At 41.2% G+C, this 14,355-nt stretch overlaps 1 long non-coding RNA gene across 2 annotated transcripts; it reads left to right on the top strand.

The window, feature by feature from the left end:
- The first annotated feature begins 11,130 nt into the window (after positions 1-11,130).
- LOC134201630 (uncharacterized) lies at positions 11,131-12,212 on the top strand. 2 transcript variants are annotated; one of them, XR_009977003.1, is made up of 3 exons: positions 11,663-11,677; positions 11,761-12,008; positions 12,113-12,212. It is a non-coding gene; the product is annotated as an uncharacterized LOC134201630 (long non-coding RNA). The 2 variants fall into 2 exon arrangements; XR_009977002.1 differs by having other exon boundaries at positions 11,131-12,008.
- The last annotated feature ends 2,143 nt before the right edge of the window (positions 12,213-14,355 follow it).

Raw genomic sequence — 14,355 nt, 5'->3', positions numbered from 1 at the left:
TTGCTAATAATTCTTTTTCTGTAACATTGTAATTTATTTCACTTTTGTTTAAGGTCCGGGATGCGTAAGCGATTGGCTTATTTCTATTTGGATCTCCTTGCGAGAGGATAGCACTAATTGCGTAGTTAGAGGCATCACAGGTGAGGGTAAATGGTTTAGTAAAATCGGGATATATGAGGAGAGGAGGAGAAATTAGATGATTTTTGAGTGTTTCAAAAGCGAGTTGTTGTTCGTTGTTCCAAGTGAAGGTGGTATCTTTCTTTAGTAGGGAAGTTAATGATTTAGCTGTTTTTGAAAATTCTGGAATAAGCTTTCGGTAGTATGACATAAGCCCTAGGAAAGATTTTAGATCTTTCGGGCATTTAGGAACTGGAAATTCAGATACGGCTCAGATCTTAGCTGGGTCAGGTTTGACTCCTTCATCAGTGATCAGGTGGCCAAGGTACGAGACTTCCTTTCGAAGGAATTCGCACTTATCGGGTTGAAGTTTAAGATTGAATTCTCGTAGACGTTTAAATACACTTTCGAGGTTATTCATATGAGAGTCAAGGTCATACGAGTATATTACAATGTCATCAAGATACACAAAGCAGCGAGTGCCTTGCAGACCTGAGAGGACAGAGTTCATTAATCTCTGGAACGTTGATGGTGCGTTCTTGAGTCCGAATGGCATTCTTTTAAATTCAAAATGTCCTTGTGGAATACTGAAAGCGGTTTTAGGAGCATCTTCGGCAGACATTTGGATCTGATGAAATCCAGAAGCAAGATCCAACGTGGAGAAATATTTTGATTTTCCGAGTTGATCTAGAATTTCATTTATGTTGGGGATAGGATAAGAGTCACCTATAGTGATGTCATTTAGTTTCCTGTAATCGATAACAACTCTCCATTTACGCTGGCCGGAGGCATCAAGTTTCTTCGGGACTACCCAAATAGGAGCAGACCATGGAGACATTGATGGTTGTATAATGTCATCTTTAAGCATTTTCTCTATTTGAGTTTGAACTTCATGTTTGTGACATTCGGGGAATCTGTATGATTTTACATGGATAGGATCATCGGTTGTGGTTTTTATGTTATGACGTAGTACGTTAGTTGATGTCAATGGTTCACCAGGTAAGTGGAATATGTCTGAATAGTCAGAGCATATTTGGTAAAGAGAATTAGATTCTTCAAAATTTAGGTGTGATACTCGAAGTTGATTTAGGACTTCTTTAGTTCGTTGGAAGGTATTTTGGGTTTGAACGGTATTTATTGAGTATTGTTCTGAAGTTTCTTTTGAATGTAAGACAAAAGGTTCTAGTGGAATCAAAGTTATGTTGAGGTTTGAAGTTAGAGTTTTAGGAGACTCAGAGATATTTACTACAGTTAAGTTTATTCGTTTGTTTTCTTTTACTTTAACTAGGCAATTTGCGATTAGGATATCCTTTAATTGAGTTTGATCTAATACACCTGTTTAACTTCAGGGTTTGAAACGGAACATTCGATTATCATTTCTGATCTAGCAGGTATAGTATAAGTTGGTTCATTAAAACGGAGTGGTAAATATGTTTTATTTAATTTAAGTTGATTTTTAGTATAGTCAATCATGCAGCCGAAATGATTCAGCATATCTGATCCGATGATGCCGTCATAAGGCAGATGAATCTTGTCTATGACGTGGAATTTGTGATTTATTGAGTCATGGGATGAACTATTTAGTTTCATTTTTAATGTGAAATGACCCATTGTCTTTGTAGTGTTCACTTCTGGTTCGATACCCTTTAAAGTTATTTGTTCTTCTATAAGTTTGGGGAAATTTTGGAAGCAAGAGTATTTTAATAAACAGATTGCTGAACCTGAATCAATGAGTAAAGAAAGTGGGACTTCCGATATGGGTGATTCGATTATGACGTAAGGAAGTAATTTTTTTGTAGGATCGACGTTTATTTCGAATATTTTATTGGTTTCTGTTTTAGATGACTCAGCGGATTTAGTGGATTCAGTGGACTCAGTGGACTCAGGGGACTCAGTGGACTCAGTGGACTCAGTGGACTCAGTGGACTCAGTGGACTCAGGGGACTCAGTGGATTTAGGATATGTGTTTGATTTCTTATTATTAGGTGACACTATGGTCTTAGTAGGAGCAGCGTCGAATTTGTTAATATTGTGGTGCCTCGCACGACACCTATACGGGCCACCTACTCGTTTTTTGGTTTATCGTTTTCGTGTGCGTTGTCATTGTTTTCAAGTTCAGTGTAATTGTTCTCGTAATTGTTTGTGTTATTTTCGTATTCACGTTTATCAACAAAATTTACGCGTTGTGGTCTGAAACCGGAAGTAGACGGATTTTCGAATTCACGAGCACGATTTTTAAATTCTCTCTTTTTGCAATTTTCAATAGAGTGTCCGGAGGATTTACAGTATCGGCAAAAGCTATTGTTAAAATTATTATTACAGTTAAAATTATTAGGATTAGGACGATAGGTCTGTGGACGATAGGGAGTTTGATTAAAATTATCAATTCTGTTAGATTTAGAAAACCTATTTTCCGTATTTACAGGGCGTTTGTTGAACATGCTTTGTTGAATGCGCTCTTCGGAAATTGCAATATTAATAGCTTCATTGAGAGTTTTGGGAGACCTGCATCTCACAATCGTTGCTATTCGGGGATTAAGTCCCATTAAGAAGTGGTGTAGAGCCAGGTCTTCCATGGCCGCTGTCCGACCAGGGAGTTCTTTTACTTTTGTGTTCGAAAGGGAGATTTCTGTTAAAAGTTGAGATAGATATGTCTCGATTCGTAGAGCGTATTGGCCGACATTTTCTTGTGTCCCTTGTCTGCTTTCTTGAAGGTCGGTTAAAAGATGTGAGTAATGTTTACGCTCACTGAATTGAGCTTTGAGAAACTCCTTTAACTGTTCCCATGTCGAAAACTCTTTGATGGAACAGGCAATTTCTGCTTTTCCATTTAATTGGCTAAGGATATACTTGAACAATATGTGTTTCTGTGATTCTGATGCTAAATCATATGCGTTGTCGCAATTAACTAAAAACGAGTTGAGGGTATCGCGGCTACCATCGTAACATTTAACAAATTTAAACAGAGTATTTAGGTCGAGTTCGGACATAGTGAGGAATGCGGCGGTCTTTCTTGTGACACGGGGAGATAGAGTAGGCGACTTAATTTCTATGTTGCTTGCAACCTGTTCCGGTTCTGGAATTAGTAAACTTAATTTACTTTCTTCAGTTTTAGGCACTTTTGGCATAGTATTTAAATTTAAATGTAGATAGAGGAGACGGAACAAATGGCAAACTACTACAACATTACATGGATTAGAATTCAATTACAAAAATTTGACAACCCTAGTTATAAAACGCAACAATGTCCGGAGACTTACAGAGTCAGCAGTATGTAGACGGCGGATATCGGCGCGACGAACAGGAGCATTCCGCAGCGATAAGGCAGGTAACAGGTAACAATTGCTTCGGCCTTGGATTGTTCACGATGAAAATTTTTTTAATTGGCAAGATTTTACGACGCACAGCCACCAACAGAATACAGGGTCTAAAGATGTTGCAGGATGAAATAGTAGATAGATTTCTTCGCAGGAGATTAAGGTGAATGTAGTACGCGCAGATCTTTTCCAGGATTTCCACGGGATGATGAGATTGGTATGTTCAGAATACTAGTAAGTATTTTCTTTTCACTTATTTCACTTATTTATTTAGTTATTTTCACTTTTAGTCGTTTTTTTTTTTTTTTTTCACTTTTAATAGTTATTCTCACTTTTGTTTTCGGAAGACGTTCCGGGGATTTTCTTTTTCAAATCCCACCGCTGCCACCAATGTTATACGGGACTTTGAAAAACTCTTTTTAAAAAAAGATTTTATTCACTTTGAAGATACAAAAATTCTACTTAGAAAGAGTGTGGCTCATAGTAACGACGCAGAGTGACTGACCTCGAGCCAACGGTGCTCTAGTATATGTTAGGCCGGAAAGTGCTGCTAGAGGCACTTTTCGGTCTTAGGTAAATTAATTAATATACTAGTTAATATTATAACAGTACGATGGCAGTTCCACCTAGTGTGGTGGCAATTTAAATCGCCTGCCAGGATGACAGAGTCTCCCATGCCGAACAGTGACTCGATGTCACTGCTCAGGAGGGGCTTGTCCGGGGGGAGATAAACGGATGCGATGACGATCGGCTGGTGTCCCGTCAGCGAGATACGGCACACTGACGCCTCGATATGTGAGAGCGAGGGAGTATCGAGAGGGACAATGTGCAGGGCCCGCCTATAGTAAATGGCAGTCCCGCCTTTGAAGGCGGTGAGTCTGTCATTCCTAACCATGACGTAATTCACGACTTTCGGGTCACGACGCGAGGGCTTCAGGCAGGTCTCCTGCACTAACAGAATATCTATTAGGTTATCGCGGAGGAATTCGTATATTTGATCGCGTTGCCGCGCGAGTCCGTTAGCATTGTAGAATGCCAACTTAAGGGAATAAAGTTTTTCTCTACCGTTTCGCGCCATTGCCGGTAAAGATTTAAAGCGTACGGGATACGGACTCATAGACGTCCATGTGATCGAAAGCGGCCGCAAGCCGCTGTTCGGGGGTTACCGACCTACGGATAGCATCTGCGAACGATCGCAGACGGGACCACCACCTTCTTTTCCTATTCTATCCTTTATTTTATCTCGTTCTTCCTTAGACTCAAAGCCCATTATTACTTTCCTATTTTTGGCCTTTCTTACCCTCTCCACTTTTGCCCATCACTCCTTAGCATCTATAGTCCTCCTTACTCTTTCGAGCACCTCTTCTCCTGTTTCCGTCTCCACGGTCGAGGTGACCGCGACCGAGTGCAGCGTGCGCTTTTGCAGCGCCCTGTCGCTCTGGGTCGTGGTCACCCCAGCGTAGGTAGGCGTTTCTACCTTTTCCATTTTTTCGGCATGCCTTTCAATCGTCGCCTTCAGTTCTTCCATTCTCCTGCCGCTTTCCCGCATCAGGTTTGTATGCTCCTCTAAACGTGCCATGATTAGGCTTTCGTTGGAGGTAGAGGAGGGAGAGGGGGCGGAGCTGCAAGAAGGAGCATCAAACGCTCTCACTCCCCTCACCGTTGTACTTCCCTTCGTCTTGAGCTCTTTTTCAGCTTCCTTGACTAGCTCAAGTAGTCGTGTGAGTGCCTTTTCAACCCCCTCTTTTATCTCTGTCTTAAGGTTTCGTGAGGCCCTCAAATGGGCCTTCGCCTTATTCAGACAGGCTGCCGCTTCTGCTGCTCTGCTAACGTAGAATTTTTTGGGGGACTCGTCATTTCCCGTTGATGCCCTGCGCGCGGCGGTGATGTTTTCAGCTGGCTTGGTGGCCGCCTTAGTTGTTTCTGTAGGGCCTGCCTGCGTTGTCGCATTGGTCTTTGTTATTTCTGGACATGTTTTCGCAGTCAGTTCTTCGCTTCGCTCAGCGGCCTCCCACCTGTCTATACTTTTGCGAACGATCACCTTTGAAAATCCTATACTGGCTATAAATAACCTTCAGACTGCTTACATACCTGGGCCAGTTCATTTAAAACTCTTCAGGTATGTAAGTATGTCCCTTTTAACTTAGACCGGAATTGTTATCCCTTCAGTTTTTCGAACTGGACCGGATAATGCTAGACCGAATCGCAATCCCTGTAGCTAATTGTTGTGGCTAATCTGGATGAAAATCCCTATGGCCAAGCCATTGGACCGGACAGACCCTTCAATGACTTCACACTTTTTTTTTTTTTTTTTTTCTCTTTTTTTTTTTTTGCTAGTCCGGATTAACATCTCTCTAGCCACATACAATTCTCTCTTTTTTTTTTTTTTTAATCTGCGTGTACGGTAGCGTTTGTTAAAACATTTCTTAAACCAGAACATTTATACGGAATTTCTTCAGAAATAGTGCGAGACCGACCATCGTTTTCGACATTTCCAACACCTGCACCTGAGGTGCCTGAGCTTACAGACATTGTATCACTACCCACAGACTGTGTTTGCTGTATCGCTATTTGCGGACAAAAATGTCGCTTCTATTGTCAGTGATAGAGTCGTCATCATTAAGATCAGTTTCATGAACAAGATTAATTAACCCATCTGTGTACGCCGTCACGTCATCGTCACTATAATTTTCAGAAATTTCTAGTAGGCCTGACGGGCCTCGAGGTATTTCACGTAAGTTTTCATGGGGAAATTTGTACACTCTATTAGAACTATTTACATGTCTCAATTTATACCTATCGTTTTCCAAAACTGCAGTAATGTTGAAGGGACCTTTACATTTTCGGTCAACTTACGAAAACAAAATCCCCAGCGGAAAAGAGGTTGACTTTAGCTTTAAACCAAGCTTCTGTTTGTGCCCTTTTTTTATGTTTTCGCCGGTCTTCGACCGTGCTAAATCAAGATCTAATCTAGAGGGATTATCATTCTGTTGAAACTTTAAGATATTTCAAGTGAACTACCCTGAACGGCAAACGTCTATTCTATTGGAGTAAACCCTGTTACTCGACAACGTGCACTATTAAGGGCGAGTTGAATATCCCCTAAGTGCTCTTACCATCATGATTGGTCTAAGTTACTTTCAGATCAAAGAGTGACTTGTTCATGAAACCGCTTACCATTGAATAAATTACTATGACTTTGTTTTATAAGACTACATTCTGACCCTGAATGGAACATAAAGGGGAAGCCAAAACCACTTATCTGTAACACACTGAAGCTCTGGAACACACGTTGACGTCTCTGGTTGCACCTGCCACAGCACCTGGAGCAGTGTCGTTTTTCTTCTTGTAGCGCATGGAACACCCAGAAGCTACATGACTCGCATCACCGCACACGTAACAGCTGACTTGCAGGCGAGAGCCGGGCGCCCACGGATGAGGAGGTTGTTCAGGTTTTGCTGGAATATCGAAAAAAGTTTGAGAGCAGTATCTGTCGCAACACCCTTCGGCACGATGCCCAGGTTTTCCGCAGAAATGGCAGCTTCCACGGAAAAAAACTTCGAGAGCGTTTTGGTTCTTTATCAGGATCTTCGTTTTTTCTTTTGAGGGTAAAGCCACGTAATGTGTGAAATAGACGATTTTTTTGTGGTAATAACGACAGAGTTCAATTCCCGACGGATTCTTTCATCACACTGCGACAGTATTGATATAACAAATCCGGTGGCTATTTGTTCTGGCACATTAGCGTCGGGAATCTTCTTTATAAGTTGCCATAGCCGGATACCGGCTTCAGCTGGTCCCTTTTTGCTTTCCATTTCAAATTTAATAACCAGGTCGAAGTGGTCTTGCATCATTAGATAATTTTGTCAGCATCTCTTTAATAGTAGGCCAGGATATCTTACCAGGCTGTATTTTTGCGAGGCAAGTAGCAGCTCGAGCCTTAAGCGAATGTGTGAGAGTCAAAATTAAATCGACACCATCCAATACTTCAACTACTTTAAACGGCCCTTTAAACTTCGTATCTAATTTCGTTTGATTATGCTCTTCGTATTAATGTGTGGACGAGCTCACAGCCCACCTTGTGTTAAGTGGTTACCATAGACATCCACAGCGTAAACGCACCACACACCTTGAGATAGAAGTTCTAAGGTCTCAGTATAGTTACAACCGCTGCCCCACCCTTCAAACCGAAATACACCGCTGCTTCACGGCAGAAATAGGCAGGGTGATGGTACCCGTGCGGTCGATGGCACTATACGGAGCACCCGTCTGGTGCCACGTCCTTACCCACGAGAACGTCGCCGCGCTGCGACGCCGGCAGCGCGCGATCGCAGTCAGAGTTATTCAATGATACCTCACAGTCTCCTACGAGGCGGCGCGCCCTAGCGCAAGTGCAGCCGGAGCGCGGGGGCTCCAATATCGGCAGTCCGTGCTGGAGGCGTGGTCTCGTGGTTTGGCGGAACCGTCGGCCGGCCTCCGTACCGTCGAGGCGATCTGCCCGGTTCTCGCGGACTGGGTGGGCCGCGACCGCGGAAGTCTCACCTCCGGCTACCTGTGCAGACTCACAAGACATTTTACCACCATGCAAACTTCTTACCGCAACAAATCTTACCAGCCACCACGCAAACTACAATTTTACGGGTTCCACCTCTCTTACACGATGTTACTCCCACACTGAGGAAGCCAACCGCGAACACATGTCAAGCACGCACAAGCACGCACTTCACCGGAAAAACCTGCATCCGCCAGCGGAACCCGAACACCGCCGCATCGCCAGACACGAACGCACCGGACGTCTTATCTTACAGGTCACGACGACTTCAGATGTGTCAATTTTTCTTCCCCACGGAAACTTGCTTGCTTTCTTGTTTGCTTGCTTGCTGGAGCCCAAAGTCATCGAACGTGTAGTGTTATTGGTATTGAATCGAGTAGATTCTAAAATTTCAGCGACAATTCACAGTCTCATGTCCTGGTTTACTGTACTAGTGCCATGTAACTCTAGCAGCAGTCATTGGCTTAAAAACGATTCGTGTCGGAACTACCCACTCGTCATGACAGATCCATTATTGCGATCGAAGTTTCACTTGAGATTTGCACTTGCCTTAATTTCTTGCAATAGCTTGTTACGTGTTGTATTTCCGTTAGTAAATGCCATGTGATGAAGTCGATAGTCAAACTGGGCAACATGAGCCAGAACGTAAGATGTGACGATTTCTTCGTGGCTCAGATCTTCCATCCAGGTAACAGAGACGTTATTACACGACTTACGTATGCTGCATTCACGCTCTTGTGGCGTACCACTACTAGTATTCTGATCTGCATCATGTTTTTTTTGCTGTACTTCGAACATGTTCAAACACGTCACGCCAGTGAGAGTAGAGTCCTGATCTCACTTCTGATGTAAGCTTGAGGGTAGATATTATCTTGTTGAACACCAAGTAAAACGATGTCACTTTTTGATTCCTGATTTAATCAACAATATGTTATCTTAACAATTCACTTTAACACTTGTCCAACTTTAACCAGTACGTACAACAGTCACTGAATCACACAACGTAACAAGGATATAGTAAGTGCACCAGGCAAACGCAGTCCAACGAATGTTCATTTCATTTTTTTTTTTTTTTCCTACCTAAGCTGATAGCCCTAGCGGCTATGCAGCATAACCCTAACTTTAGTAGGTGAGCTCACGGGGCTCAAACCTGACGAGTTGCTAACACGAACCCTAGCAAGAGCCGTGCTTCGCAGAATCTACCACCGGATCGGAAACGCGACCCACTGAGAAGATCCGGCGAGAAACTCAGTGGGCTGTGTCTGAGAGTTAATTTACTCGTCGAGCCCTTCGTCGCAAGCGACGGGTTCGACGAGAACGGTGACCGGTGCTTGAAGTACCTAAAAGCACCGTTAGTGGATCGGGAGGATCCGAGATGACGTGTTTACGGCGACGTCGACTGCTTTCCATTCTGTCCGCAGGATCGGGAATGTAGTTACCGGCGGCCACGATGAGAGGGTTCTCGTGTCGTGCCTCTTTATCGAAGTGGCGCATGGACGCCGACTGAAGATACTTACTGATGGACTCTAAGTCCAGGTCGTCATGGAGGTCGACGTTCCTGACGAACCACGGGGCTCCGACGGCTATCCTGCAAAAACGGGATTGAATAATTTGAAATGATTTTAGGTGTATGCGGGCCGCGTGAGCGAACACTACACTTGCATAGGTCATGACGGGGCGTATGCAAGTTTTGTAGAGTGTCACCTTATTTCTAAGGGACATTTTACTTCGCCTACATATCATCGGGTAGAGACGTCCTAGAATGAAGGCGGCACGGTCGCGTACCGTCTTGATGTGGGGGCGGAATGTCATCCTACTGTCGAGGGTGACGCCTAAATATCTGACCTTCGGGGCCCACGGTATGGGCTGGTCGAACATCGTGATTGGGCGAACGGCGGGGGCGGAGGTATTGACGCGCCTAGTCGGGAGGGGGATGCTCAACGTGGTATTCGGAGGGCGACCCCTTTTGAAGAGCACCGCTGTGCTTTTCGTGGGGTTGATGTCGATGCGCCACTTCCGGAACCACTGTCCCATGGTGGTAGCTGCGGTCTGAAGTCGTCGATGAAGCAACGCCTTCTTCCTACACAAGTAGTAGATGGCGGTGTCATCGGCGAAGAGCGCCAGATGGGTCTCCGGAGACCGGGGTATATCATTGATATACAAACTAAATAGTAACGGGGAGAGGGCGGAGCCTTGCGGGACTCTGGCTGTGACGTGACGGGGCCGGGAACGCGTTCCCTCGACTCGATATCGGAACGAACGGTTCGACAAGAAGTCTCGTATGATGAGGTTCATTTCAAGGCACGTTCCGCCTTTTTATACTAGCCGGCGCAGCTGGCTTATGAGTCACTTCTGTTGCAGCTGTTGTTTACAAGTGGAACGACACGGCCGGCGCACCTGGCTTGTGTGAGTCACTCCTATTGCACGTGCTATATAACATAAATATCGTTAACGCCGTCATGTACATCTAAGTCAGTGACAGCAAGTAACCAAACCGCTATCCAATTTCGTTCTATTTCCATTCGTCGCGCACACAATAGTTCAACAAGCCGGCTGTGTTATGTCCAATGTTATTTTATTTCAAATTTAGATGTTATAAAACATAAAGAAACAAAAGACGGGACCATATGGTGCGGCGCGTGACTCATCCGCTCACCTGCATGTAAACAACATCGATATCACGTCACCGCCGCGCTATTCTATTTGTCAACAAGTTCGCTCGGTTTCTTACGGCTTAAGATAAATGTTTTATACTCTTATTCTATTGTTCCGCTTTCGATGCTGGTCAAAAATACAATTGGTTCACGAATTAGTCAAACTCATAACTTATTCTAAGACATACATAACACGCACAGCAGAAGTATGTACAGTTCTAAATTTTTTAAGTTCCTACTTAATAATACAACACACAAATGAAATAAGCCAAAAATTAAAAATGGAAATAGAAATAAAATAATTTTAAGTATACTGTTCACCCTACGAGCCCCGAGTGGTCGCTTGTCGTCGTTAGTCCTTTAACACAATCTATTCTCGAGGCGACCGGCGGCTGTGCTACGTCGGCTGCTACGCTGCTACGCTGCGCGTCTACGAGGAGTTCTACGACGATATTTCTTGTTTGTGCGGCGTAGCACTGACTGCGTTGCTTCTTACGGCCGTTTTCAATAACGTATCTGAGTTTTCGGATAGATAGCTATCTCCGAATATCAGCAAGAGCGTATCTATCCTTAGTTTGCGTTTCACAATCACGGATAAGTGCTATCTCTCTTTAACCAACAGTAGATAGCTTCTTCCCTCCGATTTATCTGAGCCTCTTGATACGTTTCGTTCTACTTCAAATACGAAACAACATCAGGATCAAGACTTATTTTATTTTATTCTAAATTATAACTATAATTTAACCAGCATATTGTAGACTATCATAAACACATTTGTTTATAACAAAAAGTAATAAAAACATATGTAGATTTTTTTAAATTGGACGTATTGCTATTTTTATCCTAGTCGAAATTATGAAACGAAACGTTTTGACAGTCCGTTTGCCAATAAGCAGTGATCAGTTTCTTTTGTTTGTTTTTCTATTGTTTACCTACTATATTAGATGATGACTTACCTCCAAAACGCTTTAAAACTTTCGTTTATAATTCTAAGTGTGCTTATAATTAAAGAGCTACAGTGAAATAAAATGAATTCTGTAAGTATCTATGAACTACATTGATAATAATAATTTTACTTTGAAAACTTTGAGTTCAAGTTTAGAAAATATATCTTTTTCAGTCAAGAAAGGCAGCACCCATGACAAAAGATGAGACGATGATTCTAGCAGAATTTGTGGCGGCGAAAAAACATTTCAATAATAAGGCAACAAATGCCACAAACAATAAATTGAAGGAGCAGGCTTGGCAAACCCTTGTAAATGATTTTAATTCGTCGATTCGTCGTTTCCCACGAACTCCATCGCAGCTTCGACTAAAATGGGAAAACTTAAAGAACGCTACGGCAACATAAGAAACAACCTTAGTAAGGTTAGTATAATTAGTTGATTGTTTGTCTCTAATAACACATTGATAAACATGATTTTTTCTTCAGGTTGCCGTAGTATTTGAAATAATTATGCTCTTTGTTACAGGCTGGAGGTGGTAAGGATTGCAGATGAAATTTTGGATAAAGCATGCACATTGTTGTAGGTCACACATAATATTTTTAACACTTTTACAGCCAAGCGGAAACAAGATGGAAGAAAAGAAATGCAAGGCTAGCATAGGGACAATACATTAGCAGAATATCTAATAGCAAAAAAGAGACTTGACTTGGAAAATAAAGAAAAGGAGATTGTTGTAGCAAAAGTTAAGTTAGATTTAGATAATTTAAAAAATTAAAAATTACTTAAAAGGAATATTAAATTTCATAAATTAAGTAGGCAATAATAATTTTATGTTCGATAGTTTTTTAAGTATATGTACAAATTCTAAATTAAATATCTTGTATGTACTAACTACCATGTAATTATCATTTTGGAAAATAAAAAATAGTCAAATTATCTTTGGAGTTTATTTTATAAATTATCTTTGGAAGCAATTATTTATAAGTACATAGTTGTATTTCAGATGTAAGTTTTGAAAAATTGTTACGAACAATTATATTATTTTCCTGTAATGTATCTGCGACTGAAATTTCTGATTCTAATTCTTCTAAATTCATACTTCTGACGATATTATGCAGCATGGCAGCTATAATAACAGCTTGCATGTTTTCTAGTTTTAATCTACTTTTCAATGATATACAGGGAGTCTTCTTTTACAAACACCAATGCATCTGAAAATTATACATTATTCGCTTAAATTATTTTACAATACAGTATAACAAGCTCTTAACTAAAAAAAAAGATTACCTCTCTATAGTATTTCTTGTTTTAATATGTGATTCATTTTAAATCGTTCCGATTGAGTATGTGGGTTAATTAATCACGTTAAAAGATAGGGTTGTGGGGATAGCCTCTATCGGCAAGCAAATAGCAATTTCCAAGTCCACCTTGTTATCAATGTTCTCTTGATATGTAGATAATTTATTATAATAGTGTCATATTAAATTCATATAAACACCTAAATATATAATATAAATAAATAAAAATATAATAATAATATAATAATAATAATAATAATAAGCCCATTTTATTTCCAAAACACAAATAGAAAAAAAGAAAAAAAGAAAAAAAACACCTTATCAAATAAAAATTACAAAATTAAATATAAACTTGTGCTTGGAACCCCATTCGGGTATAGGCCTCCTCCAGCTTTCTCCACTCTTCCCTATCCTTGGCTTTGTTTCTCCATTCTTTTCCAGTTGCTGCTATTATTTCGTCGATCCATCTGCTTCTTGGTCGTCCTCTTCTTCTTTTGCCCGCTGGTCCTTCCCATGTTGTAATTTCTAATGTCCATCTTTTATCCGTATATCTCGCAAGATGTCCTGCCCAGCGCCACTTTTGTGTCAGAGCGTACCTGAGAGCATCTATCAGCTTTGTTTTTTCTCTAATGTATTCGCTTCTTATCCTTTGTATTTTTCTTATATTCAATATGCTTCTTTCCATCGCTTTCTGACAGGTCGCTAATTTTGTTTTTATTTTTGTGTTGTAAGTCCATGTTTGGCACCCATATAAGAGAGTCGGAAGAATACAGGTATCCATCACAGTCTTTTTCAGGTGAAGAGGGAAGGACCCTTTTAGAATTTCCTTTAAGCTCCAGAATTTTCTCCAAGTTATATTGATTCGGCGTTCGACTTCTTCTTCATCGTTGTTGTCTTTAAATGAAATTAATTTTCCGAGATATATATAGCTGTTTACGTACTCTAACGGTTTTCCATACAAGCTGATTCTATCAGTACTACTGTTTGTCATTACTTTGGTTTTGTCTTGGTTCATTTTGAGACCGACTTTTTCGCTTTCCTCGCTTAAAATATTTATCATTTTTTCGAGTTTTTCGTTTGTTTCAGCGAAGAGAACGATATCATCAGCAAATCTCAAATGTGTAAGTCGCTTCCCATTTACTTTGATTCCGTTCGATGGCCAGTGTACATTTTCAAAGATAAGCTGTAGTACTGCTATAAACAGCTTAGGTGACAAAGGATCACCCTGTCTTACTCCTCGGCAGATTTTTATGTCCTCTCCCCGTTTTTCCAGTTTGACTCTGCTGATACTTCCATCATAGATGTTTTTTAATATTTTTATGTTATTATCATGAACGTGACATTTATCTAGGGCTTTCCATATGAAATTATGTACGATTGTATCGAAGGCTTTAGCATAGTCGATGAAAGCTATGTACAGTGGTCTATTGAACTCTTTATATTTCTCTATAACTTGTTGTATAACATGTA

This window comes from Bombyx mori, chromosome W (genome assembly GCF_030269925.1).
Source record: "Bombyx mori chromosome W, ASM3026992v2".
In the NCBI taxonomy this organism is placed as follows: Eukaryota; Metazoa; Arthropoda; class Insecta; order Lepidoptera; family Bombycidae; genus Bombyx; species Bombyx mori.
The sequence above is the reverse complement of the archived record's forward strand: the minus strand, read 5'-3'. Positions and strand labels throughout refer to the sequence as shown.